This window comes from Pseudophryne corroboree, chromosome 3, assembly GCF_028390025.1.
Source record: "Pseudophryne corroboree isolate aPseCor3 chromosome 3, aPseCor3.hap2, whole genome shotgun sequence".
Classification (NCBI taxonomy): Eukaryota; Metazoa; Chordata; class Amphibia; order Anura; family Myobatrachidae; genus Pseudophryne; species Pseudophryne corroboree.
The window spans coordinates 425,198,014-425,223,541 of NC_086446.1; positions in this window are offsets into that span (position 1 = coordinate 425,198,014).

The following is a 25,528-nucleotide window of genomic DNA, read 5'->3' on the forward strand; positions in this document are numbered from 1 at the left end:
CGTTCCAGGGCCTCAGTAGCAGCAACACACGGACGGGCCTGGCTGTGCTTCTATGGCGGCACACCTGGAGACTGCTCAGGGCACACTAGTGTGCCACGGCACAATGGTTGAAAAACACTGTCTTAGAGCATCACAGTGGGAGACAGTAGTTTTTCACTTAACTCCTCAGAGACCTGAGATTATCAGAGATCCACAACAATTCCAGTGATGCTGCCGAATAACACCCCTCTCATCTCAACCTCCGCTTAGTGAGAACCAGTGTGTAACAGTTATTAAGTGGGGTTCATAGAAATATTTTATGCAATTCACAGTATGAGCTTATCATCTTCGGAGTGTTGGAAAATTATTATACATTTTTATTAATTTTTTGGGGGTCAGATAATTTTTTTAAATTATTTTATAATGTAACTGGACCCTGTATTGCTATTTTCCCCTCAGCTCACTTTAAAATAGTTATAAAGGATAAAGATATCTATAAGCAATTATAGAGTAAGACCATTTTCCTTACTGTGCAAGCTGCAAACTAGGTGTCCTGTTATACCCCTTTTACACTCGCAGAAAAATCCCGGGATATTGCATGTGAACGCGCATCATCCCGGGATTCTTCTCAGTGTAAATGGGTACAGGGACAATTTCCCGGGACCAGCATCCCGGGATTTCATCCCAGGTCAAAAGCAGGGTTGGTCCCGGGACCGTCCCGGGAAGCTGGGTAGTGTGAAAGGGTCCGTCCCGGGATTCACTATCCCGGGACTGTTAAAAGGACTCGGATTGGAGCTTTCTTGGGCTCAGAAAAGCTGATGTCATCTTTTCTGAGCCCAAGGCCATTTCTAATGACATACTAATGCATTTGCAGGGATATCCCGGGATCAGTGTAAATGGGGCTGTCCCGGGTCGATCCCAGGTCTTAGTCCAGTGTGAAAGGGGTCAGTCCCGGGAAGGCATCCTGGGACGCATCCCGGGAAGCAACCCGGGAGTGACCCGGGAGTGCGAGTGTAAAAGTGGTATTAGTTGCTTTTAATTTTACCTTTGTGTGCCTTACTGCCATGTTTTACTTATTGCACAGTGTAATCTATGTAGTGGAGCCAAAATGGCTGCCTCACATGGTACTCTCTTGTGTAGAATAAACAATGCATGGTTCTAAACTCTCCTAATATATTTGTCTCCCTAAATATGTGTCATTTCTTCACCTTTTGAGAGAATTTATTTATTAAGACAACTTCAAGCAAAATATATTTAAAAAATAAATGTCTATTTTTAATTTAAGTAAAATGTAGCCTATTTTTCTTCTTCTTTCTTCTTCTTCTTCTTCTTCTTCTTCTTCTTCTTCTTCTTCGTCTTCGTCTTCTTCTTTAAAAACACCACACCGTCTTTTAAAAAAAAGTTTATTAGTCAGGGTCTTTACCTGGGGGAGGCGGCCTTTAAGCTCTTTTGCATGGCTGCCACCTTCCCAGGGCTTCCAGCTTCTTCACCTGGTGGACGGCGGCTGTTAAGCTCTTTTGCATAGCACTTGGAGAACCACAATTGCCAGCATGTCCGGACATAAAGGGCCCGCTAGCACCTGTAAAGAAAATATTAAAATAAAAACACCACACCATCTTTAAAAAAAAGTTTATTAGTCAGGGACTTCACCTGGGGGCGGCGGCCTTTAAACTCGTTTGCATGGCCGCCGCCTCTCCAGAGTTTCCGCTGTCTTCACCTGGGGGGCCGGCGCCTCCCCAGGGCTTCCGGCGTCTTTCTCCGGCGTCTTCACCTGGGAGGCAGCGGCCTTTAAGCTCTTTTGCATGGCTGCCGCCTTCTTAGGGCTTCCAGCGTCTTCACCTGGTGGACGGTGGCTGTTAAGCTTTTTTGCATAGCACTTGGAGAACCACAAGTGCCAGCAAGTCCGGACATAAAGGGCCCACTGGCACCTATAGTCCACCTGTAAAGAAAATATTAAAATAAAAACACCACTCCGTCTTTAAAAAAAAGTTTATTAGTCAGGATCTTCACCTGGGGGTGGCGGCTTTTAAGCTTTTTTGCATGGCTGCCGCCTCTCCAGGGCTTCCGACGCCTTCACCTGTGGGGGCGGCGCCTCCCCAGGGCTTCCTGCGTTTTCACCTGAGAGGCAGCAGCCTTTAAGCTCTTTTGCATGGCTGCCTCCTCCCCAGGGCTTCCGGCGTCTTCACCTGGTGGGCGGCGGCTGTTAAGCTCCTTTGCATAGCACTTGGAGAACCACAATTGCCAGCATGTCCGGACATATAGGGCCTGCTGGCACCTGTAGTCCACCTGTTAAGAAAATATTAAAATAAAAACACCACACCGTCTTTAAAAAAAAAGTTTATTATTCAGGGTCTTCACCCGGGGGCGGCGGCCTTTAAGCTCGTTTGCATGGCTGCCGCCCATCCAGGACTTCCAGCGTCTTCTTTCTTCAGGAGCTCTTCCGCCGTCGGACTGACGCCGATGCCTCGCGCTGACTTATATAAGTCAGCCGGAGGTGCCGGGGTGATGATGCAGCGAGCCGTGATTGGCTCGTGGTTGCCATCTTGAATTTCAAAAATTACGCTGAGATGCCATTTTTTAAATTGGTACCGCTCCGCTGCCAAACTCTGCAGAATGGCAGTGCCACTAATACTCTAACTGCAACCGATGCCCGCACCTCCGCGCACCCATACAGTGATGGCATCGGGTCCAGTGATGGATCATCTGGCCAATCACAATGGGAGGCACCACGATCGGTGCCTCCCTAACACATTTAAACAGGGATAATGATTAGATTAATATAAAGGAGATACTTATGACACAGAATACAGTATGTGTCATAAGTATCTTCTTTATATTATTTTAATCATTAATGACAGGGGAGGCACTGATTTTGACCTATTTACCCGGCAGGAGAAAAACGCACCTATACGTCAATGGTGAGAGAGTGAAAAAAGAGAGCAAGAAATGAGTGGGGCATGGAGAGCCCACCGGGGGAGTGCGGAGGTAAAGGCCCATGCTTAGGGGTGTGGCCTGCTGCCACAGAGGCTTGGCTAACATGGTATAGGGCCCATGATAAATATAAATAGTAAATACTGCTAGTGCATGCATGATAATGCAGTGCACCAGATTAATAACTGCAATGCACTGTAGATAATATGTATAATGTACAATTCAAGTGCACAGACGGGACCTGATCCATAGACGAGGAGGTGGGCCTCCAGGCAGTAGGGCCCACCGGTGGTTTCCCCTGTACCCCTATGGGCCAGTCCAACCATGAGTGGGAGTGAGGGGGGGGGGGGGGGGGGGGGGACAGTCATAACCACCATAGCATTAATTTCTGACGCTAACAGGAATTACAACTGTACAAATGTAGCCATTCTCGTTGTGGCTACATCTTAAGGCGATTGTGCCTTGTTAGTCGTGACCGCACCGCGTACGTCTGGACATCTAAGACATGTGTGTGCCCCATTCACATGGATGGGGGCGGCAAATGCCGCAACTCGACATGGCTAGGCACAGGTGCGCATAGCTGCGTCGAGGGTGCACGTTTCCCCCAGATGTAGCCATGATCAGCATGGCTACATCTGTATATAGTATTGGATAAAAACAAAAGTAATGATTAAACAACAATTTAATTCTCTTATATCTCTACATATTAATAAAAATGGATCATCGTGCAACACTGGCACACTGGGATTTAGGCAGGCAGAGAGAGAGAGTAAAGCACCCTTCATATATCTCCAATGGCCCATTTGCAGCCGCTTGTGGATGTTAAGTAATGGCACTGTCCCAGTAGGTGTGAGATTTTGTTTTTATCCAATACTATGCTATCCCCAAGGTCATAAGTCATATATTATAATAGTCATGCTAAACGTCTGCCGACGATTCAAAATAAGCTGCTCTTATCTTTGTCCAGTCACTAACCTTCTACCAGTGTGCTATGCCGTGCCAGGCCTCTGAAAGCATATGCAAGAGACAGCAACAGCATAGCCCTGACATAGGCAGTTTCCATTATGACATCACAGCATGACCTCACACACCTCACCAGACCGGCTAAGACTGGTTATTTCTGGTTTGAGGCCCTCGTCTTTTACATGACTGACCTAAGGGAAATGTGATTTCACTTATTATTTAAAATTATTACATGAGAAAAATTTTATTACTGCCATTTGCTGGCAGTTTTGCTCACAAAAGGATGCGGTAGGAGCTGCGAGTTTGACACCGCTGCCCTAAAGTTTCAGAATTTCTATCACGGCACCCCAAGACCATAGTTTCTTAGTGAGAAATTTAGAAAAAAATCTAAAATGAAGTAAATTGTGTTTATAATATGTCATCCTTAGGTTCAGTTATGTGGTGAAGGACTGGTTTTGCCAATTAAATTCAGTATAAGTAATTTGAATTGTTCATGGACCACCAAACTACGGCACCACTGCAAGGCCTCCCTTATCCCCCTCCACCCCACCTTTCCCGAGGAACCCCAGGGTCTCACGACCCCCTGTTTGGAAACTACTGCCATAAAATAAACTTATTTTTATAACTACATGTAATACACCTTAGATCTCAGTTCCTTTAAGGTTTTATATCCTTGTATACAGTAAACTCAGGGCCGTAACTACATATGTGCGAAGTGTGCCTTGCACACAGCGCACTTCAGCTAAGGGCGCATCATGCGCTGTTTGCTGTAGACAGCGGCAGAGACGCATTTTTAAATGTTACTCATTCTGCATCAAGCCGCTCTCCTGCCCGTCACCAAGTCCGCCTCCTCCTACCCATAAACACTCCTGCCGGCTCACACTGCCAGGACTCCACTACCTTTAATTGCCGTGTGCCCGCATGTCACTTGCGTGGCGCCCGGCTCCCATCATGCACCTCAGAAAGACTTCTGCCTCCCAGACAGATCTCCGGCCAATGGAGGTGGGGGTGGGCGCGCCAATAATTGACCGATGTAAGACAGGGATAGGAGGAGCGCGAGTGCGGGACCCGGCAATCGTCAGGACAGAGGAAGACGGACCTCACTAAACAGGCTTTAGCTGTGCAGGTAACCCCCGCGATCTCTCCCCCCCCCCCCCCCCCCCGAGCAGCAGCAGCATCAATATCACACCCCCCACCAAACACACACAGATCAGCAGCACTTTCCTCATCCCCATAACGATCCCACTCCCTTTGATCACTCCCCCCCCCCCCCCCACTGTCTGTGATCACACAGAAACTATGTGCCACAGATAATACAGTTTAGGTACACATGTGGCTGCTTATGATAACTCTGTCTGCCGTAATGTGTGACATGGGACGCTGTCTGCCGTAATGTGTGACATGGGACGCTGTCTGCCGTAATGTGTGACATGGGACGCTGTCTGCCGTAATGTGTGACATGGGACGCTGTCTGCTGTAATGTGTGACATGGGACGCTGTCTGCCGTAATGTGTGACATGGGGTGCTGTCTGCCGTAATGTGTGACATGGTACGCTGTCTGCCGTAATGTGTGACATGGGGCGCTGTCTGCCGTAATGTGTGACATGGGACGCTGTCTGCCGTAATGTGTGACATGGGGCGCTGTTGCCGTAATGTTTGACATGGGGTGCTGTCTGCCGTAATGTGTGACATGGGGCGCTGTCTGCCGTAATGTGTGACATGGGGTGCTGTCTGCCGTAATGTGTGACATGTGGCTCTGCCTGCCGTAATGTGTGACATGTGGCTCTGCCTGCCGCATTGTGTGACATGGGATGCTGTCTGCCATAATGTGTGACATGGGGCACTGTCTGCCGTAATGTGTGACATGGGGCGCTGTCTGCCATAATGTGTGACATGGGACACTGTCTACCGTAATGTGTGACATGGGGCGCTGTCTGCCATAATGTGTGATATGGGACGCTGTCTGCCGTAATGTGTGGCCTGGGGCGCTGTCTGCCATGATGTGTGATATGGGACTCTGTCTGCCGTAATGTGTGACATGGGGCTCTGTCTGCCGTAATGTGTGACATGGGACGCTGTCTGTTGTAATGTGTGACATGGGACGCTGTCTGCCGTAATGTGTGACATGGGGCTCTATCTGCCGTAATGTGTGACATGGGGCTCTGTCTGCCGTAATGTGTGACATGGGGCGCTGTCTGCCGTAATGTGTGACATGGGACGCTGTCTGCCGTAATGTGTGACATGGGGCTCTGTCTGCCGTAATGTGTGACATGGGACGCTGTCTGCCATAATGTGTGACATGGGACGCTGTCTGCTGAAATGTGTGACATGTGGCTCTGCCTGCTGTAATTTGTGACATGGGACGCTGTCTGCCGCAATGTGTGACATGGGACGATGCCTGCCGTAATGTGTGACATGTGGCTCTGTCTGCCATAATGTGTGACATGGGACGCTGTCTGCCGTAATGTGTGACATGGGGCGCTGTCTGCCGTAATGTGTGACATGGGGCGCTGTCTGCCGTAATGTGTGACATGGGGCTCTGTCTGCCGTAATGTGTGACATGGGATGGAGTCTGCCGTAATGTGTGGCATGGGACGGAGTCTGTCGTAATGTGTGTAAGCGGCTCTACTGTGCAGCGTAATATGAATAATGGAGACTACTGTGCAGCGTAATATGAATAAGAGACTACTGTGCAGCGTAATATGAATAATGGAGACTACTGTGCAGCGTAATATGAATAAGAGACTACTGTGCAGCGTAATATGAATAATGGAGACTACTGTGCAGCGTAATATGATTAATGGAGACTACTGTTCGGTGTAATGTGAATAATGAAGACTACTGAGCGGTGTAATATGATTAATGTAGACTACTGTGCAGTGTAATATGAAAAAATGGAGACTACTGTGCGGTGTAATATGAATAACGGAGACTACTGTGCAGCGTAATATGAATAATGGAGACTACTGTGCGGCGTAATATGAACTGGTATTATTTTGTGGCCATGTCCCTTCCCCATGAAGACACGCCCCTATATTTTTCACGCGCCTTATTTTAATTATCGGGGGGGCGATGCAGTTTCTTGCACACAGCGCTAAAATGTCTAGCTACGGCACTGAGTAAACTACACATATTTGAAAATCCTACACCAGGCACAAGTAATAATTCAGATGCGTTGTTGACCGGCGGCCGGGATCCTGACTGCCAGCATGCTGGGAGAGGGACAAGCGAAACGAAGCCCCTTGCTGCGGGCTTCACGCTGCGAGCTTGGTGGCTTGCTGCACTCGCCACAGGTTCTATTCCCACTCTATGGGTGTCATGGACACCAACTAGTGGGAATAGTCCTCGGCCCCACTGACGGCATTCGGTGGCCGGGATCCCGGTGGTGGTATGCTGACCGCCGGGATGGTGACTACATCCCATTTAGATGACTATGTGGGAGTTTTATCATTATTATCCTATTTGTATGTAAAAAGTGTTGAAAGAGGAGAACGCTACTGCGCAGATTCCATACTGTTCCTTCAGGAAGGCTTCACTCCCTGTACCAAGATGGCTGCTGACCCAAATCCTGCACATAAATGCGGCGGCATCTTGTCAATGTCTTAGAGCAGATATTTTCAACCCTTTACAACTCGCGGCACACTGAACAAGATTTAAGTATTGCCAAGGCACATTCAAATATAATGGTGATGCATGGTGCAGTTGCATGTCCTATGATGTCATGTTGCAGCTTCTCCATAGGTAACGCCTGAGCCACATCTGAGAAAGCCAGAAGAGCCCAACACTGCCCAGGTCCAAAATAAGCACTGGCTCTGCAACCACTAAACCCACCAGTATAGATCGTTCCAGGGCCTCAGTAGCAGCAAAACACTGACGGGCCTGGCTGTGCTTCTATGGCGGCACACCTGGAGACTGCTCAGGGACCACTAGTGTGCCACGGCACAATGGTTGAAAAACACTGTCTTAGAGCATCACAGTGGGAGACAGTAGTTTTTCACTTAACTCCTCAGAGACCTGAGATTATCAGAGATCCACAACAATTCCAGTGATCCTGCCGAATAACACCCCTCTCATCTCAACCTCCGCTTAGTGAGAACCAGTGTGTAACAGTGATTAAGTGGAGTTCATAGAAATATTTTATGCAATTCACAGTATGAGCTTACCATCTTCGGAGTGTTGGAAAATTATTATACATTTTTATTAATTTTTTTTTGGTCAGATAATTTTTTTTTATTATTTTATAATGTAACTGGACCCTGTATTGTTATTTTCCCCTCAGCTCACTTTAAAATAGTTATAAAGGATAAAGATATCTATAAGCAATTATAGAGTAAGACCATTTTCCTTACTGTGCAAGCTGCAAACTAGGTGTCCTGTTAGTTGCTTTTAATTTTACCTTTGTATGCCTTACTGCCATGTTTTACTTATTGCACAGTGTAATCTATGTAGTGGACCCAAAATGGCTGCCTCACATGGTACTCTCTTGTGTAGAATAAACAATGCATGGTTCTAAACTCTCCTAATATATTTGTCTCCCTAAATATGTGTCATTTCTTCACCTTTTGAGAGAATTTATTTATTAAGACAACTTCAAGCAAAATATATTTAAAAAATAAATGTCTATTTTTAATTTAAGTAAAATGTAGCCTATTTTTCTTCTTCTTCTTCTTCTTCTTCTTCTTCTTCTTCTTCTTATTCTTCTTCTTCTTCTTCTTCGTCTTCGTCTTCGTCTTCTTCTTTAAAAACACCACACCGTCTTTTAAAAAAAAGTTTATTACTCAGGGTCTTCACCTCGGGGAGGCGGCCTTTAAGCTCTTTTGCATGGCTGCCGCCTTCCCAGGGCTTACAGCTTCTTCACCTGGTGGACGGCGGCTGTTAAGCTCTTTTGCATAGCACTTGGAGAACCACAATTGCCAGCATGTCCGGACATAAAGGGCCCGCTGGCACCTGTAAAGAAAATATTAAAATAAAAACACCACACCATCTTTAAAAAAAAGTTTATTAGTCAGGGTCTTCACCTGGGGGCGGCGGCATTTAAGCTATTTTGCATGGCCGCCGCCGCTCCAGAGATTCCGCTGTCTTCACCTGGGGGGCCGGCGCCTCCCCAGGGCTTCCGTCGTCTTTCTCCGGCGTCTTCACCTGGGAGGCAGTGGCCTTTAAGCTCTTTTGCATGGCTGCCGCCTTCCCAGGGCTTCCACCGTCTTCACCTGGTGGACGGTGGCTGTTAAGCTTTTTTGCATAGCACTTGGAGAACCACAAGTGCCAGCAAGTCCAGACATAAAGGGCCCACTGGCACCTATAGTCCACCTGTAAAGAAAATATTAAAATAAAAACACCACTCCGTCTTTAAAAAAAAGTTTATTAGTCAGGGTCTTCACCTGGGGGTGGTGGCTTTTAAGCTTTTTTGCATGGCTGCCGCCTCTCCAGGGCTTCCGACGCCTTCACCTGGGGAGCCGGCGCCTCCCCAGGGCTTCCTGCGTTTTCACCTGAGAGGCAGCAGCCTTTAAGCTCTTTTGCATGGCTGCCTCCTCCCCAGGGCTTCCGGCGTCTTCACCTGGTGGGCGGCGGCTGTTAAGCTCCTTTGCATAGCACTTGGAGAACCACAATTGCCAGCATGTCCGGACATATAGGGCCCGCTGGCACCTGTAGTCCACCTGTAAAGAAAATATTAAAATAAAAACACCACACCGTCTTTAAAAAAAAGTTTATTATTCAGGGTCTTCACCCGGGGGCGGCGGCCTTTAAGCTCGTTTGCATGGCTGCCGCCCATCCAGGACTTCCAGCGTCTTCTTTCTTCAGGAGCTCTTCCGCCGTCGGACTGACGCCGATGCCTCGCGCTGACTTATATAAGTCAGCCGGAGGTGCCGGGGTGATGATGCAGCGAGCCGTGATTGGCTCGTGGTTGCCATCTTGAATTTCAAAAATTACGGTGAGGTGCCATTTTTTAAATTGGTACCGCTCCGCTGCCAAACTCTGCAGAATGGCAGTGCCACTAATACTCTAACTGCAACCGATGCCCGCACCTCCGCGCACCCATACAGTGATGGCATCGGATCCAGTGACGGATCATCTGGCCAATCACTGTGGCCTCACTGACAGGGGCGTGCTTTCATGGGTTGAAAGCACGTCCCTGTATAAAAGCAGCACCTCTAATGGTGCCGCTTTCCCAAGCATTTCCAATGGACTTTTAATGCCCATGGCTAGGCCCCGCCCACCCCCGCCCCCCGCTCCCACACCCTTCCCCATTCACAATGGGAGGCACCACGATCGGTGCCTCCCAAACACATTTAAACAGGGATAATGATTAGATTAATATAAAGGAGATACTTATGACACAGAATACAGTATGTGTCATAAGTATCTTCTTTATATTATTTTAATCATTAATGACAGGGGAGGTACTGCCTCCTCTGCCTTCCCTGACTGCACGTCCCTGGTTTGCCCAGACCACCCGCCCACCAGCTAACCTTGCCTAACCCAGTCTTCCCATCTGTCACCTCAAATCTGATTTTGACCTATTTACCCGGCAGGAGAAAAACGAACCTATACGTCAATGGTGAGAGAGTGAAAAAAGAGAGCAAGAAATGAGTGGTGCATGGAGAGCCCACCGGGGGAATGCGGAGGTAAAGGCCCATGCTTAGGGGTGTGGCCTGCTGCCACAGAGGCTTGGCTAACATGGTATAGGGCCCATGATAAATATATATAGTAAATACTGCTAGTGCATGCATGATAATGTACCAGATTAATAACTGCAATGCACTGTAGATAATATGTATAATGTACAATTCAAGTGCACAGACGGGACCTGATCCATAGACGAGGAGGTGGGCCTCCAGGCAGTAGGGCCCACCGGTGGTTTCCCCTGTACCCCTATGGGCCAGTCCAACCCTGAGTGGGAGTGAGGGGGGGGGGACAGTCATAACCACCATAGCATTAATTTCTGACGCTAACAGGAATTACAACTGTACAAATGTAGCCATTCTCGTTGTGGCTACATCTTAAGGCGATTGCGCCTTGTTAGTCGTGACCGCACTGCGTACGTCTGGACATCTAAGACATGTGTGTGCCCTATTCACATGGATGGGGGCGGCAAATGCCGCAACTCGACATGGCTAGGCACAGGTGCGCATAGCTGCGTCGAGCGTGCACGTTTCCCCCAGATGTAGCCATGATCAGCATGGCTACATCTGTATATAGTATTGGATAAAAACAAAAGTAATGATTAAACGACAATTTAATTCTCTTATATCTCTACATATTAATAAAAATGGATCAGCGTGCAACACTGGCACACTGGGATTTAGGCAGGCAGAGAGAGAGAGAGAGTAAAGCACCCTTCATATATCTCCAATGGCCCATTTGCAGCCGCTTGTGGATGTTAAGTAATGGCACTGTCCCAGTAGGTGTGAGATTTTGTTTTTATCCAATACTGTGCTATCCCCAAGGTCATAAGTCATATATTATAATAGTCATGCTAAACGTCTGCCGACGATTCAAAATAAGCTGCTCTTATCTTTGTCCAGTCACTAACCTTCTACCAGTGTGCTATGCCGTGCCAGGCCTCTGAAAGCATATGCAAGAGACAGTAACAGCATAGCCCTGACATAGGCAGTTTCCATTATGACATCACAGCATGACCTCACACACCCCACCAGACCGGCTAAGACTGGTTATTTCTGGTTTGAGGCCCTTGTCTTTTACATGACTGACCTAAAGGAAATGTGATTTCACTTATTATTTAAAATTATTACATGAGAAAAATTTTATTACTGCCATTTGCTGGCAGTTTTGCTCACAAAAGGATGCGGTAGGAGCTGCGAGTTTGACACCCCTGTCCTAGAGTTTCAGAATTTCTGTCACGGCACCCCAAGACCATAGTTTCTTAGTGAGAAATTTAGAAAAAAATATAAAATGAAGTAAATTGTGTTTATAATATGTCATCCTTAGGTTCAGTTATGTGGTGAAGGACTGGTTTTGCCAATGAAATTCAGTATAAGTAATTTGAATTGTTCATGGACCACCAAACTACGGCACCACTGCCAGGCCTCCCTTATCCCCCTCCACCCCACCTTTCCCGAGGAACCCCAGGGTCTCACGACCCCCTGTTTGGAAACTACTGCCATAAAATAAACTTATTTTTATAACTACATGTAATACACCTCAGATCTCAGTTCCTTTAAGGTTTTATATCCTTGTATACAGTAAACTCAGGGCCGTAACTACATAGGTGCGAAGTGTGCCTTGCACACAGCGCACTTCAGCTGAGGGCGCATCATGCGCTGTTTGCTGTAGGCAGCGGCAGAGACGCATTTTTAAATGTTACTCATTATGCATCAAGCCTGCCCTCCTGCCCGTCACCAAGTCCGCCTCCTCCTACCTATAAACACTCCTGCCGGCTCACCCTGTAAGGACTCCACTACCTTTAATTGCCGGGTGCCCGCATGTCACTTGCGTGGCGCCCGGCTCCCATCATGCAGCTCCCAGACAGATCTCCGGCCAATGGCGGTGGGGGTGGGCGCGCCAATGACTGACCGATGTAAGGCAGGGATAGGAGGAGCGTGAGTGCGGGACCCGGCAATCGTCAGGACAGAGGAAGACGGACCTCACCAAACAGGCTTTAGCTGTGCAGGTAACCCCCGCGATCTCTTTCCACCCCCCCCCCCCCCCCGAGCAGCAGCAGCATCAATATCACACCCCCACCAAACACACACAGATCAGCAGCTCTTTCCTCATCCCCATAACGATCCCACTCCCTTTGATCACACACCCCCACTGTCTGTGATCACACAGAAACTATGTGCCACAGATAATACAGTTTAGGTACACATGTAGCTGCTTATGATAACTCTGTCTGCCGTAATGTGTGACATGGGACGCTGTCTGCCATAATGTGTGACATGGGACGCTGTCTGCCGTAATGTGTGACATGGGACGCTGTCTGCCGTAATGTGTGACATGGGAAGCTGTCTGCCGTAATGTGTGACATGGGACTCTGTCTGCCGTAATGTGTGACATGGGGTGCTGTCTGCCGTAATGTGTGACATGGTACGCTGTCTGCCGTAATGTGTGACATGGGGCGCTGTCTGACGTAATGTGTGACATGGGACGCTGTCTGCCGTAATGTGTGACATGGGGCGCTGTTGCCGTAATGTTTGACATGGGGCGCTGTCTGCCGTAATGTGTGACATGGGACGCTGTCTGCCGTAATGTGTGACATGAGGCGCTGTCTGCCGTAATGTGTGACATGTGGCTCTGCCTGCCGTAATGTGTGACATGTGGCTCTGCCTGCCGCATTGTGTGACATGGGATGCTGTCTGCCATAATGTGTGACATGGGGCACTGTCTGCCGTAATGTGTGACATGGGACGCTGTCTGCCGTAATGTGTGACATGGGGCGCTGTCTGCCGTAATGTGTGACATGTGGCTCTGCCTGCCGTAATGTGTGACATGTGGCTCTGCCTGCCGCATTGTGTGACATGGGATGCTGTCTGCCATAATGTGTGACATGGAGCACTGTCTGCCGTAATGTGTGACATGGGGCGCTGTCTGCCATAATGTGTGACATGGGATGCTGTCTACCGTAATGTGTGACATGGGGCGCTGTCTGCCATAATGTGTGATATGAGACGCTGTCTGCCGTAATGTGTGGCCTGGGGCGCTGTCTGCCATGATGTGTGATATGGGACTCTGTCTGCCGTAATGTGTGACATGGGGCGCTGTCTGCCATAATGTGTGACATGGGGCGCTGTCTGCTGTAATTTGTGGCCTGGGGCGCTGTCTGCCATAATGTGTGACATGGGACGCTGTCTGCCGTAATGTGTGACATGGGGCGCTGTCTGCCATAATGTGTGACATGGGGCGCTGTCTGCCTTAATGTGTGGCCTGGGGCGCTGTCTGCCATGATGTGTGACATGGGACTCTGTCTGCCGTAATATGTGACATGGGACGCTGTCTGCCGTAATGTGTGACATGGGGCTCTGTCTGCCGTAATGTGTGACATGGGACGCTGTCTGCCGTAATATGTGACATGGGACGCTGTCTGCCGTAATGTGTGACATGGGGCTCTGTCTGCCGTAATGTGTGACATGGGACGCTGTCTGCCGTAATGTGTGACATGGGACGCTGTCTGCCGTAATGTGTGACATGGGGCTCTCTCTGCCGTAATGTGTGACATGGGGCTCTGTCTGCCATAATGTGTGACATGGGGCGCTGTCTGCCGTAATGTGTGACATGGGACGCTGTCTGCCGTAATGTGTGACATGGGGCTCTGTCTGCCGTAATGTGTGACATGGGACGCTGTCTGCCATAACGTGTGACATGGGACGCTGTCTGCTGAAATGTGTGACATGTGGCTCTGCCTGCTGTAATGTGTGACATGGGACGCTGTCTGCCGCAATGTGTGACATGGGACGATGCCTGCTGTAATGTGTGACATGTGGCTCTGTCTGCCATAATGTATGACATGGGACGCTGTCTGCCATAATGTGTGACATGGGGCGCTGTCTGCCGTAATGTGTGACATGGGGCGCTGTCTGCCGTAATGTGTGACATGGGGCTCTGTCTGCCGTAATGTGTGACATGGGATGGAGTCTGCCGTAATGTGTGGCATGGGACGGAGTCTGTCGTAATGTGTGTAAGCGGCTCTACTGTGCAGCGTAATATGAATAATGGAGACTACTGTGCAGCGTAATATGAATAAGAGACTACTGTGCAGCGTAATATGATTAATGGAGACTACTGTGCAGCGTAATATGAATAATGGAGACTACTGTGCAGCGTAATATGAATAAGAGACTACTGTGCAGCGTAATATGATTAATGGAGACTACTGTTTGGTGTAATGTGAATAATGAAGACTACTGAGCGGTGTAATATGATTAATGTAGACTACTGTGCAGTGTAATATGAAAAAATGGAGACTACTGTGCGGTGTAATATGAATAACGGAGACTACTGTGCAGCGTAATATGAATAATGGAGACTACTGTGCGGCGTAATATTAACTGGTATTATTTTGTGGCCATGTCCCTTCCCCAAGAAGACACGCCCCTATATTTTTCACGCGCCCTATTTTAATTATCGGGGGGGCGATGCAGTTTCTTGCACACAGCGCTAAAATGTCTAGTGACGGCGCTGAGTAAACTACACATATTTGAAAATCCTACACCAGGCACAAGTAATAATTCAGATGCGTTGTTGACTGTTGACCGGCGGCCGGGATCCTGACTGCCAGCATGCTGGGAGAGGGGCAAGCGAAACGAAGCCCCTTGCTGCGGGCTTCACGCTGCGAGCTTGGTGGCTTGCTGCGCTCGCCACAGGTTCTATTCCCACTCTATGGGTGTCATGGACACCAACTAGTGGGAATAGTCCTCGGCCCCACTGACGGCATTCGGTGGCCGGGATCCCGGTGGTGGTATGCTGACCGCCGGTATGGTGACTACATCCCATTTAGATGACTATGTGGGAGTTTTATCATTATTATCCTATTTGTATGTAAAAAGTGTTGAAAGGGGAGAACGCTACTGCGCAGATTCCATACTGTTCCTTCAGGAAGGCTTCACTCCCTGTACCAAGATGGCTACTGACCCAAATCCTGCACATAAATGCGGCGGCATCTTGTCAATGTCTTAGAGCAGAGATTTTCAACCCTTTACAACTCGCGGCACACTGAACAAGATTTAAGTATTGCCAAGGCACATTCAAATATAATGGTGATGCATGGTGCAGTTGCATGTCCTATGATGTCATGTTGCAGGTTCTCCATAGGTAACGCCTGAGCCACATCTGAGAAAGCCAGAAGAGCCCAACACTGCCCAGGTCCAAAATAAGCACTGGCTCTGCAACCACTAAACCCACCAGTATTGATCGTTCCAGGGCCTCAGTAGCAGCAAAACACTGACGGGCCTGGCTGTGCTTCTATGGCGGCACGTAAACAAGGGAATACAGCGCTTAATTGGTCACATAAGCAAAAACAGGTAGCATGTAAAATCTTTGTTTTATTAAAACATGGAGTAAAAATGTATTTAAAAAAGTATATATATGATGGTTGAATCAAGTGCACATAGCTGGCAACTGCCACATAAATTCAAGTATAGATCAAGATAGGTGTTTTTCCTAGTGTCTAAAGTCCTTGCAGAAGGTGGGTATTATATGGAACCTGTTCCTATGATAGTCCCCTTGAATATAAGGACCCTATATCCTATCCGTGAGTTATAGTTACCACCAGCGTCCCTTGAGGTAATTGGGCGAATCTGCGTCCGCAAATGGCTGTTCCTCAGAGGGTGGTAGATGTAAATCCTCCACGGTGTAGTATAGGTTCTTTTAAGGGTCCAGTTGTTGAAAAATCAATTGAGGGGGCTTGGTCCAGGTCCAATCCTTCCAAGGTCTAGGCAAACACACTGTCAGGCAAGTCCCACCAACGCGTTTCGTTGCTTGCATGCAACTTTTTCAAGGTGCTAAAAGGCCTGCCAGAAAAGGTTTATATACTCTGCCAACATGGCTGCTCATTAGCAAGTATGATTAATTGTGACCACCTGTTTGCATTATGTGACCAGAATAATGACAGACATAGGAGTTAGAAAAATTAATAATGTAAATATGTATATAGTTTGCTATAATCAAACACATTTTTATTCAGATATAAGAAATAAAAAAACTTTAATCTCAGTGGGATCCGATCACATGACCACTGACATGAACATGAAAGGGAAAATCAAAAAGAAAAAGTGGATAAATATAATCCGTATGTACAGAGTTACTCACATGGTTAGTATATTAGTAATCCATTACATGTATTTTGGAAGATCGCACTCTAGTGAAAAATGAAACCCCACTGCTGAATCTAATAATGTTGATTGGGCTATGTCTAGTAGGAAGTCCAAGTATACTGGGGGAGCGGCATGGACGGGGCATTATTCCGGCCACGTCATCCCTCCACGTCACTGTGTACTGCCCATTGTCATGGTTACGCTCGCGCATCATCCCGGGCGCGACACGATGACGCGGATCCTAGGGTCAGGGGCCGCGTCATCTCCCCGCACCTCAATGATCGTTGGCGTAAGTGGGATGTTGCTCCCACCGCGTCATCAGTTTCTGTCCAGCGTGTTCTAGCGTTGTCATGGTAACACAACGACGTCACCATAAACAACCATATATCCAAATTAAGAAGTATATCAATATAGCCGTCTCCAGTGTTATTCCCACCGCGTCATCAGTTTCTATACAGCGTATTCTAACGTTGTCATAGTAACACAACGACGTCACCATAAACAACCATATTTCCAAAGTGAGGAATATATCAATATAACCACCTCCGATGCTGGAGATAGTCAAGGCATAATATATAAATATATAGAACATCTAACACCAGGGTTTCGGTGTTATATTAGTTCACTAATTCTAGAGGGTTACCAAATAAATATATCAAATATAGGTTGCCATGGTGACGTCTAGTACCTGATGTCTCCCAAAAAGACTGTTTAGAAGCCCCAGAAAAAAAAAAGGGGGGGGGGGGCAGTTTGAGACATCCTATATATTCAGATAGGTTTCGCTTTTTTCTTCTCTATTTTATATTCTATATACTATATACTGTATGATAGGCGGCCATGAGTTTATCGAATTAATCTACATGTAACCACCAATAATCTGAGATATAAATATATAGTGAATCTTAATTTATGGTGAATACCACATATACTGTAATAGGCTCATGAATGTATGTATCTCTCTCTTATGAAATTCTACCTTTGGACTATTACATGAGCCTATTACAGTATATCGTGTCGCGCCCGGGATGATGCGCGAGCGTAACCATGACAATGGGCAGTACACAGTGACGCGGAGGGATGACGTGGCCGGAATAATGCCCCGTCCATGCCGCTCCCCCAGTACACTTGGACTTCCTACTAGACATAGCCCAATCAACATTATTAGATTCAGCAGTGGGGTTTCATTTTTCACTAGAGTGCGATCTTCCAAAATACATGTAATGGATTACTAATATACTAACCATGTGAGTAACTCTGTACATACGGATTATTTATCCACTTTTTCTTTTTGATTTTCCCTTTCATGTTCATGTCAGTGGTCATGTGATCGGATCCCACTGAGATTAAAGTTTTTTTATTTCTTATATCTGAATAAAAATGTGTTTGATTATAGCAAACTATATACATATTTACATTATTAATGGTTCTAACTCCTATGTCTGTCATTATTCTGGTCACATAATGCAAACAGGTGGTCACAATTAATCATACTTGCTAATGAGCAGCCATGTTGGCAGAGTATATAAACCTTTTCTGGCAGGCCTTTTAGCACCTTGAAAAAGTTGCATGCAAGCAACGAAACGCGTTGGTGGGACTTGCCTGACAGTGTGTTTGCCTAGACCTTGGAAGGATTGGACCTGGACCAAGCCCCCTCAATTGATTTTTCAACAACTGGACCCTTAAAAGAACCTATACTACACCGTGGAGGATTTACATCTACCGCCCTCTGAGGAACAGCCATTTGCGGACGCAGATTCGCCCAATTACCTCAAGGGACGCTGGTGGTAACTATAACTCACGGATAGGATATAGGGTCCTTATATTCAAGGGGACTATCATAGGAACAGGTTCCATATAATACCCACCTTCTGCAAGGACTTTTGACACTAGGAAAAACACCTATCTTGATCTATACTTGAATTTATGTGGCAGTTGCCAGCTATGTGCACTTGATTCAACCATCATATATATACTTTTTAAATACATTTTTACTCCATGTTTTAATAAAACAAAGATTTTACATGCTACCTGTTTTTGCTTTATGTGACCAATTAAGCGCTGTATTCCCTTGTTTACATATTGTTTGGGGGTCTGACCAACCCCTTTTTGTATAGCTGCTGTGGGGAACCACCCATCTAGCGCCTGGGTTTAGTAATACCTTTGGGTATTTCTTTTTTATTTCTTCTTGCATTTCACTTAGTCTGATCCCAGGCTGCAAGGATGGGGAGTTTCTCTACATTTAATGACAGACATACTAGGAGGATGGATTTTTTAAAGAAATGGGATAACCCTTTAGAAACTGTATGTACGACCACTGACCATTTAAAAGAGGAGTTTTATAAATTGGAGGACCTTATGAAATCCGAAACTAAACACTGGCTAGATGGCATTAACTTACAGAAATATTTAGACAGAAACATGATACCCAGAGGTTTGAGGCTTTTTAAACCCTCCATCTTTAATGGGAATAGAGAATTTGAGGACCTCTGGGAGAAGGCCCTTGACAAATGCTCCCTTAGCCTTATGGAACTCGTGATTTCTTATAGAGGCCAGAAGACTAAGGAAGTAGAGAAAGAGATAGAAGCCCTCAAAACCAAATTAGAACCTAAAAGTAACACTAAAGAATATAAAGAGAGAGACCAGCTAGTTATGGAAAGAATGACAAAATTTGAACAACTAGTGGTGGATAATAAGTGTAAAAAATTCCAGAGAGATTTGGAGGATTACGTATGGGACAGGTCAAAAGCTATAGAACTCTAAATCGGAAAAAAAGAGGGAACGTGCCCCCAGTGTCAAGGAGGGGAGACCCCGAGGGATAAATAGACCACACTATAATAATAAAAATCAGGGAGAAAGGAAGAATAGCTTTGACCGTCGACCATATGGGATAACTAGAGAGAGGTTTGGTTCTGGAAACCAACCGAAATATGATTCAGGATTGGGAGCTAGACCACGGGAGCCAATCCCAGACCCCAGTAGCAACAGCTCTGGGGTTTTTTTAGAACAGAGGCAGGAAAAAAGACGAGGACTATCCCCAAGAACAAACTGGGGAATACAGACACCAAAAAGAAGAAGGTCAAGAAGCACCGAGGGTGCAGAGGGGGGAAAAAGGAGACAGCCAAGAGGGTGGGATTAGCCACCAGGGACAGAAATTCTACCAACATTTTCAACCTATCCACAAGAAAATTAACTGAGACTGAAAAGACTCTTTTGGCTAAAGGCCTAAGCTAAGCACCTACAAGCACTCCCAATATGTTTAATTTGTTTGTGGAACTTAATCGATTTGTTCGCACTCTGTGCAGGAAGCGCTATTTTGTTCAGCGCAATCTGCACAGACATAATGAGGAGGGCTTGGCCATCACCTTGGATTCGGGAGATGACCCAGCCCTCAGCATATTACAACAACTATTAGATGAAAACCCCGACTTAGTGAGTGAATCCCCTAAAAAAGTGTTTGATGTAAATAGAAGTGTGTTCAGACGAAAGTCTGAATTCTACCCTTTGACGTATAAAAGCAATATGGTGGAATGTTTCTATAAAACCACACTTGGAGATCTGACTAAATTATGCCAGCAAAAGAAGCTAACTAACAAGAAATATAAACAAAACCTCAATAAATGGGAGCGTAAGGCCCTAAGGAATCTCACTAGGGACACCTCTCTGGTTTTCAGAGAGGCCGACAAGGGGGGCGGTCTGGTAGTGCAGGATAGGAGGAATTATATCCTTGAGGCAAACAGACAACTGAGCAACAAGGAGTTCTATAGACCACTAACAAGAGATCCTACACTTGACTTTCTGAAAGATTTACAACATATATTGGATGATGCCTGGGTAGACGGAGTTATCTCTAAGGATGAATTTAATTTTCTGTTTGTTAAGCACCCCACAATCCTCATATACTATCACCTCCCTAAAATGCATAAATCACTCCTTTCACCACCTGGGCGTCCTATTATTTCTAGTATTAGTTCATTAACTTCTAATTTGTCCCTTTATGTTGATTCTTTTCTCCAACCCCGTGTCTCTACCTTGAGATCACACATTAAAGATACTACTCACTTTTTACAGTTATTACAAAATTTTGTGTGGAAAGAGACATATGCGTTTATGACGCTGGATGTACAAAGTTTGTACACCAATATCCCACACGACTTGGGCTGTGACGCAATAGCAAAGAGACTACAAAAAGATGGTGATCTCACGGTGAGACACAGGCGTTTCTTGTTGGACTCTATTTCCTTCATTTTACAGCACAATTACTTTTTATTCTTGGACACGTTTTATTTACAGGTGATGGGTACGGCCATGGGGACCAGATTTGCGCCGAGTTACGCCAACCTTTACATGGGTTTATTCGAGGATACCCATGTGTGGGGCGGGGACTTTGGCGCGAGTCTGGTCCTCTATGGCCGTTATATTGACGATCTGTTTATTATTTGGGATGGGGATTTCACTTCAGCACAACAGTTTGTTTCTAGTCTTAATTCCAATCACTTTAATCTGAAGTTTACCCACTCCTATCACCCCCACACTATTAATTTTCTTGACGTAACTCTGGAAGCCAGGGAAGGCAAAATCCATACTTCAAATTACCATAAGGAGGTTGCTACTAACTCCTACCTGCACTACCAGAGCGCTCATTATCCTCCGTGGAAAAGAAATATCCCTAAGGGACAGTTCCTTCGCTTAAGAAGGAACTGTACGGATAGGAGAAAGTATTTAGAACAGGCAGAATCCATGTTAGAAGCCTTTGTCTCGAGGGGTTACCCTGAGCCCCCCCTGAGGAGAACCATGGTAGAAGTGGCTGATATAGATAGGGATACTCTACTCCGACCAAGAGAAGTGGTTGGGACCAATACTGCCAATACGGACTTAGCCAATGGTCAACAGGAAAATATAGCCTTTATATCGACATATAATAAGGATAGTATGCAAATTAAGAAAATCATTTGCAAAAACTTTGGCATACTAAATCAAGATCCAATACTTAGGGGAAATATACCTTCTAAACCCAGGTTTATTTTCAAGTAAAATCGTTCAATTAAAAATATTCTTGCCCCCAGCTTTTTAAAAGAAATACCTACAACTGTACAGGGGGGTGCCGTACAGGATATCTGGTTACCCTCCAGACCAAAGGTTTTTTTCGCTGTGGAGCCACAAGATGCACCACCTGTAAACATATTTCTAGAAGAACATTAACCATCCCAATTGATAGAGAAGAAAATGATACTTTAGCAAGTTTTATGAACTGTGATACAAGCTATATTATTTATTTACTTACATGTGGTTGCAATCAAAGATATGTGGGACGCACTACTAGGAGTATTAAAGTTCGTTTCATGGAGCATCGTCGAAACATTATAAATAAATTTCCCATGCATAGTGTCTCTAGACACTTCAGAGACAAGCATAATGGGGACCCTAGCTCTCTGGGCCTGATAGCAATTGAACATGTTATAGCAACTAAGAGAGGGGGGGATCGCTATAAAAATCTGTGCAAACAGGAACTTTATTGGATGTACAAACTGGATACTATCCATCCATTTGGATTGAATGAGATGGTCGAACTTAATCCTGTATTATGAGTTTTTAACCACTCTTTGTGGCTGCTTGTCCTCATGCCCCTCCCCCTCTTTTCTTCCTTTTTCTTACTCTTTTGCTTCCTTCTTTCCCCTTTCCTTTTCCCCATGGATCACATATATTGAGAAGGATATTAGTGTTTTGCTAACCAGGGTTACTATAGATAACCTGGATTACTCTAACTGCATGAGATTTATCTGGCTATTACATATTTCTACTGATAATGATGAGGATGACATATATGAGGACGAGCATGTAATTAGCTTTACGAGATACATGTATGGTCCTCATGAAAATGGATGATTAGTTAATTAACTGAATGTATGTATCTCTCTTATGAAATTCTACCTTTGGACTATTACATGAGCCTATTACAGTAAATGTGGTATTCACCATAAATTAAGATTCACTATATATTTATATCTCAGATTATTGGTGGTTACATGTAGATTAATTCGATAAACTCATGGCCGCCTATCATACAGTATATAGTATATAGAATATAAAATAGAGAAGAAAAAAGCGAAACCTATCTGAATATATAGGATGTCTCAAACTGCCCCCCCCCCTTTTTTTCTGGGGCTTCTAAACAGTCTTTTTGGGAGACATCAGGTACTAGACGTCACCATGGCAACCTATATTTGATATATTTATTTGGTAACCCTCTAGAATTAGTGAACTAATATAACACCGAAACCCTGGTGTTAGATGTTCTATATATTTATATATTATGCCTTGACTATCTCCAGCATCGGAGGTGGTTATATTGATATATTCCTCACTTTGGAAATATGGTTGTTTATGGTGACGTCGTTGTGTTACTATGACAACATTAGAATACGCTGTATAGAAACTTATGACGCGGTGGGAGTAACACTGGAGACGGCTATATTGATATACTTCTTAATTTGGATATATGGTTGTTTATGGTGACGTCGTTGTGTTACCATGACAACGCTAGAACACGCTGGACAGAAACTGATGACGCGGTGGGAGCAACATCCCACTTACGCCAACGATCATTGAGGTGCGGGGAGATGACGCTGCCCCTGACCCTAGGATCCGCGTCATCGTGTCGCGCCCAGGATGATGCGCGAGCGTAACCATGACAATGGGCAGTACACAGTGACGTGGAGGGATGACGTGGCCGGAATAATGCCCCGTCCATGCCTCTCCCCCAGTATACTTGGACTTCCTACTAGACATAGCCCAATCAACATTATTAGATTCAGCAGTGGGGTTTCATTTTTCACTAGAGTGCGATCTTCCAAAATACATGTAATGGATTACTAATATACTAACCATGTGAGTAACTCTGTACATACGGATTATTTATCCACTTTTTCTTTTTGATTTTCCCTTTCATGTTCATGTCAGTGGTCATGTGATCGGATCCCACTGAGATTAAAGTTTTTTATTTCTTATATCTGAATAAAAATGTGTTTGATTATAGCAAACTATATACATATTTACATTATTAATGGTTCTAACTCCTATGTCTGTCATTATTCTGGTCACATAATGCAAACAGGTGGTCACAATTAATCATACTTGCTAATGAGCAGCCATGTTGGCAGAGTATATAAACCTTTTCTGGCAGGTCTTTTAGCACCTTGAAAAAGTTGCATGCAAGCAACGAAACGCGTTGGTGGGACTTGCCTGACAGTGTGTTTGCCTAGACCTTGGAAGGATTGGACCTGGACCAAGCCCCCTCAATTGATTTTTCAACAACTGGACCCTTAAAAGAACCTATACTACACCGTTGAGGATTTACATCTACCACCCTCTGAGGAACAGCCATTTGCGGACGCAGATTCGCCCAATTACCTCAAGGGACGCTGGTGGTAACTATAACTCACGGATAGGATATAGGGTCCTTATATTCAAGGGGACTATCATAGGAACAGGTTCCATATAATACCCACCTTCTGCAAGGACTTTTGACACTAGGAAAAACACCTATCTTGATCTATACTTGAATTTATGTGGCAGTTGCCAGCTATGTGCACTTGATTCAACCATCATATATATACTTTTTAAATACATTTTTACTCCATGTTTTAATAAAACAAAGATTTTAGAGATGAGCGGGTTCGGTTTTACTCGGTTTTACTCGGTTCTCAAAACGGCATCTAATTGGCTCATGGATGTCACGTGTTTTGGATAGCCAATAAGATGCCGTTTTGAGAACCGAGTAAAACCGAGTAAAACCGAATCCGCTCATCTCTAGATTTTACATGCTACCTGTTTTTGCTTATGTGACCAATTAAGCGCTGTATTCCCTTGTTTACATATTGTTTGGGGGTCTGACCAACCCCTTTTTGTATAGCTGCTGTGGGGAACCACCCATCTAGCGCCTGGGTTTAGTAATACCTTTGGGTATTTCTTTTTTATTTCTTCTATGGCAGCACACCTGGAGACTGCTCAGGGCACACTAGTGTGCCACGGCACAATGGTTGAAAAACACTGTCTTAGAGCATCACAGTGGGAGACAGTAGTTTTTCACTTAACTCCTCAGAGACCTGAGATTATCAGAGATCCACAACAATTCCAGTGATTCTGCCGAATAACACCCCTCTCATCTCAACCTCCGCTTAGTGAGAACCAGTGTGTAACAGTGATTAAGTGGGGTTCATAGAAATATTTTATGCAATTCACAGTATGAGCTTAACATCTTCGGAGTGTTGGAAAATTATTATAAATTTTTATTAATTTTTTTTGGGTCAGATAATTTTTTTAAATTATTTTATAATGTAACTGGACCCTGTATTGTTATTTTCCCCTCAGCTCACTTTAAAATAGTTATAAAGGATAAAGATATCTATAAGCAATTATAGAGTAAGACCATTTTCCTTACTGTGCAAGCTGCAAACTAGGTGTCCTGTTAGTTGCTTTTAATTTTACCTTTGTATGCCTTACTGCCATGTTTTACTTATTGCACAGTGTAATCTATGTAGTGGACCCAAAATGGCTGCCTCACATGGTACTCTCTTGTGTAGAATAAACAATGCATGGTTCTAAACTCTCCTAATATATTTGTCTCCCTAAATATGTGTCATTTCTTCACCTTTTGAGAGAATTTATTTATTAAGACAACTTCAAGCAAAATATATTTAAAAAATAAATGTCTATTTTTAATTTAAGTAAAATGTAGCCTATTTTTCTTCTTCTTCTTCTTCTTCTTCTTCTTCTTCTTCTTCTTCTTCTTCTTCTTCGTCTTCGTCTTCTTCTTTAAAAACACCACACCGTCTTTTAAAAAAAAGTTTATTAGTCAGGGTCTTCACCTGGGGGAGGCGGCCTTTAAGCTC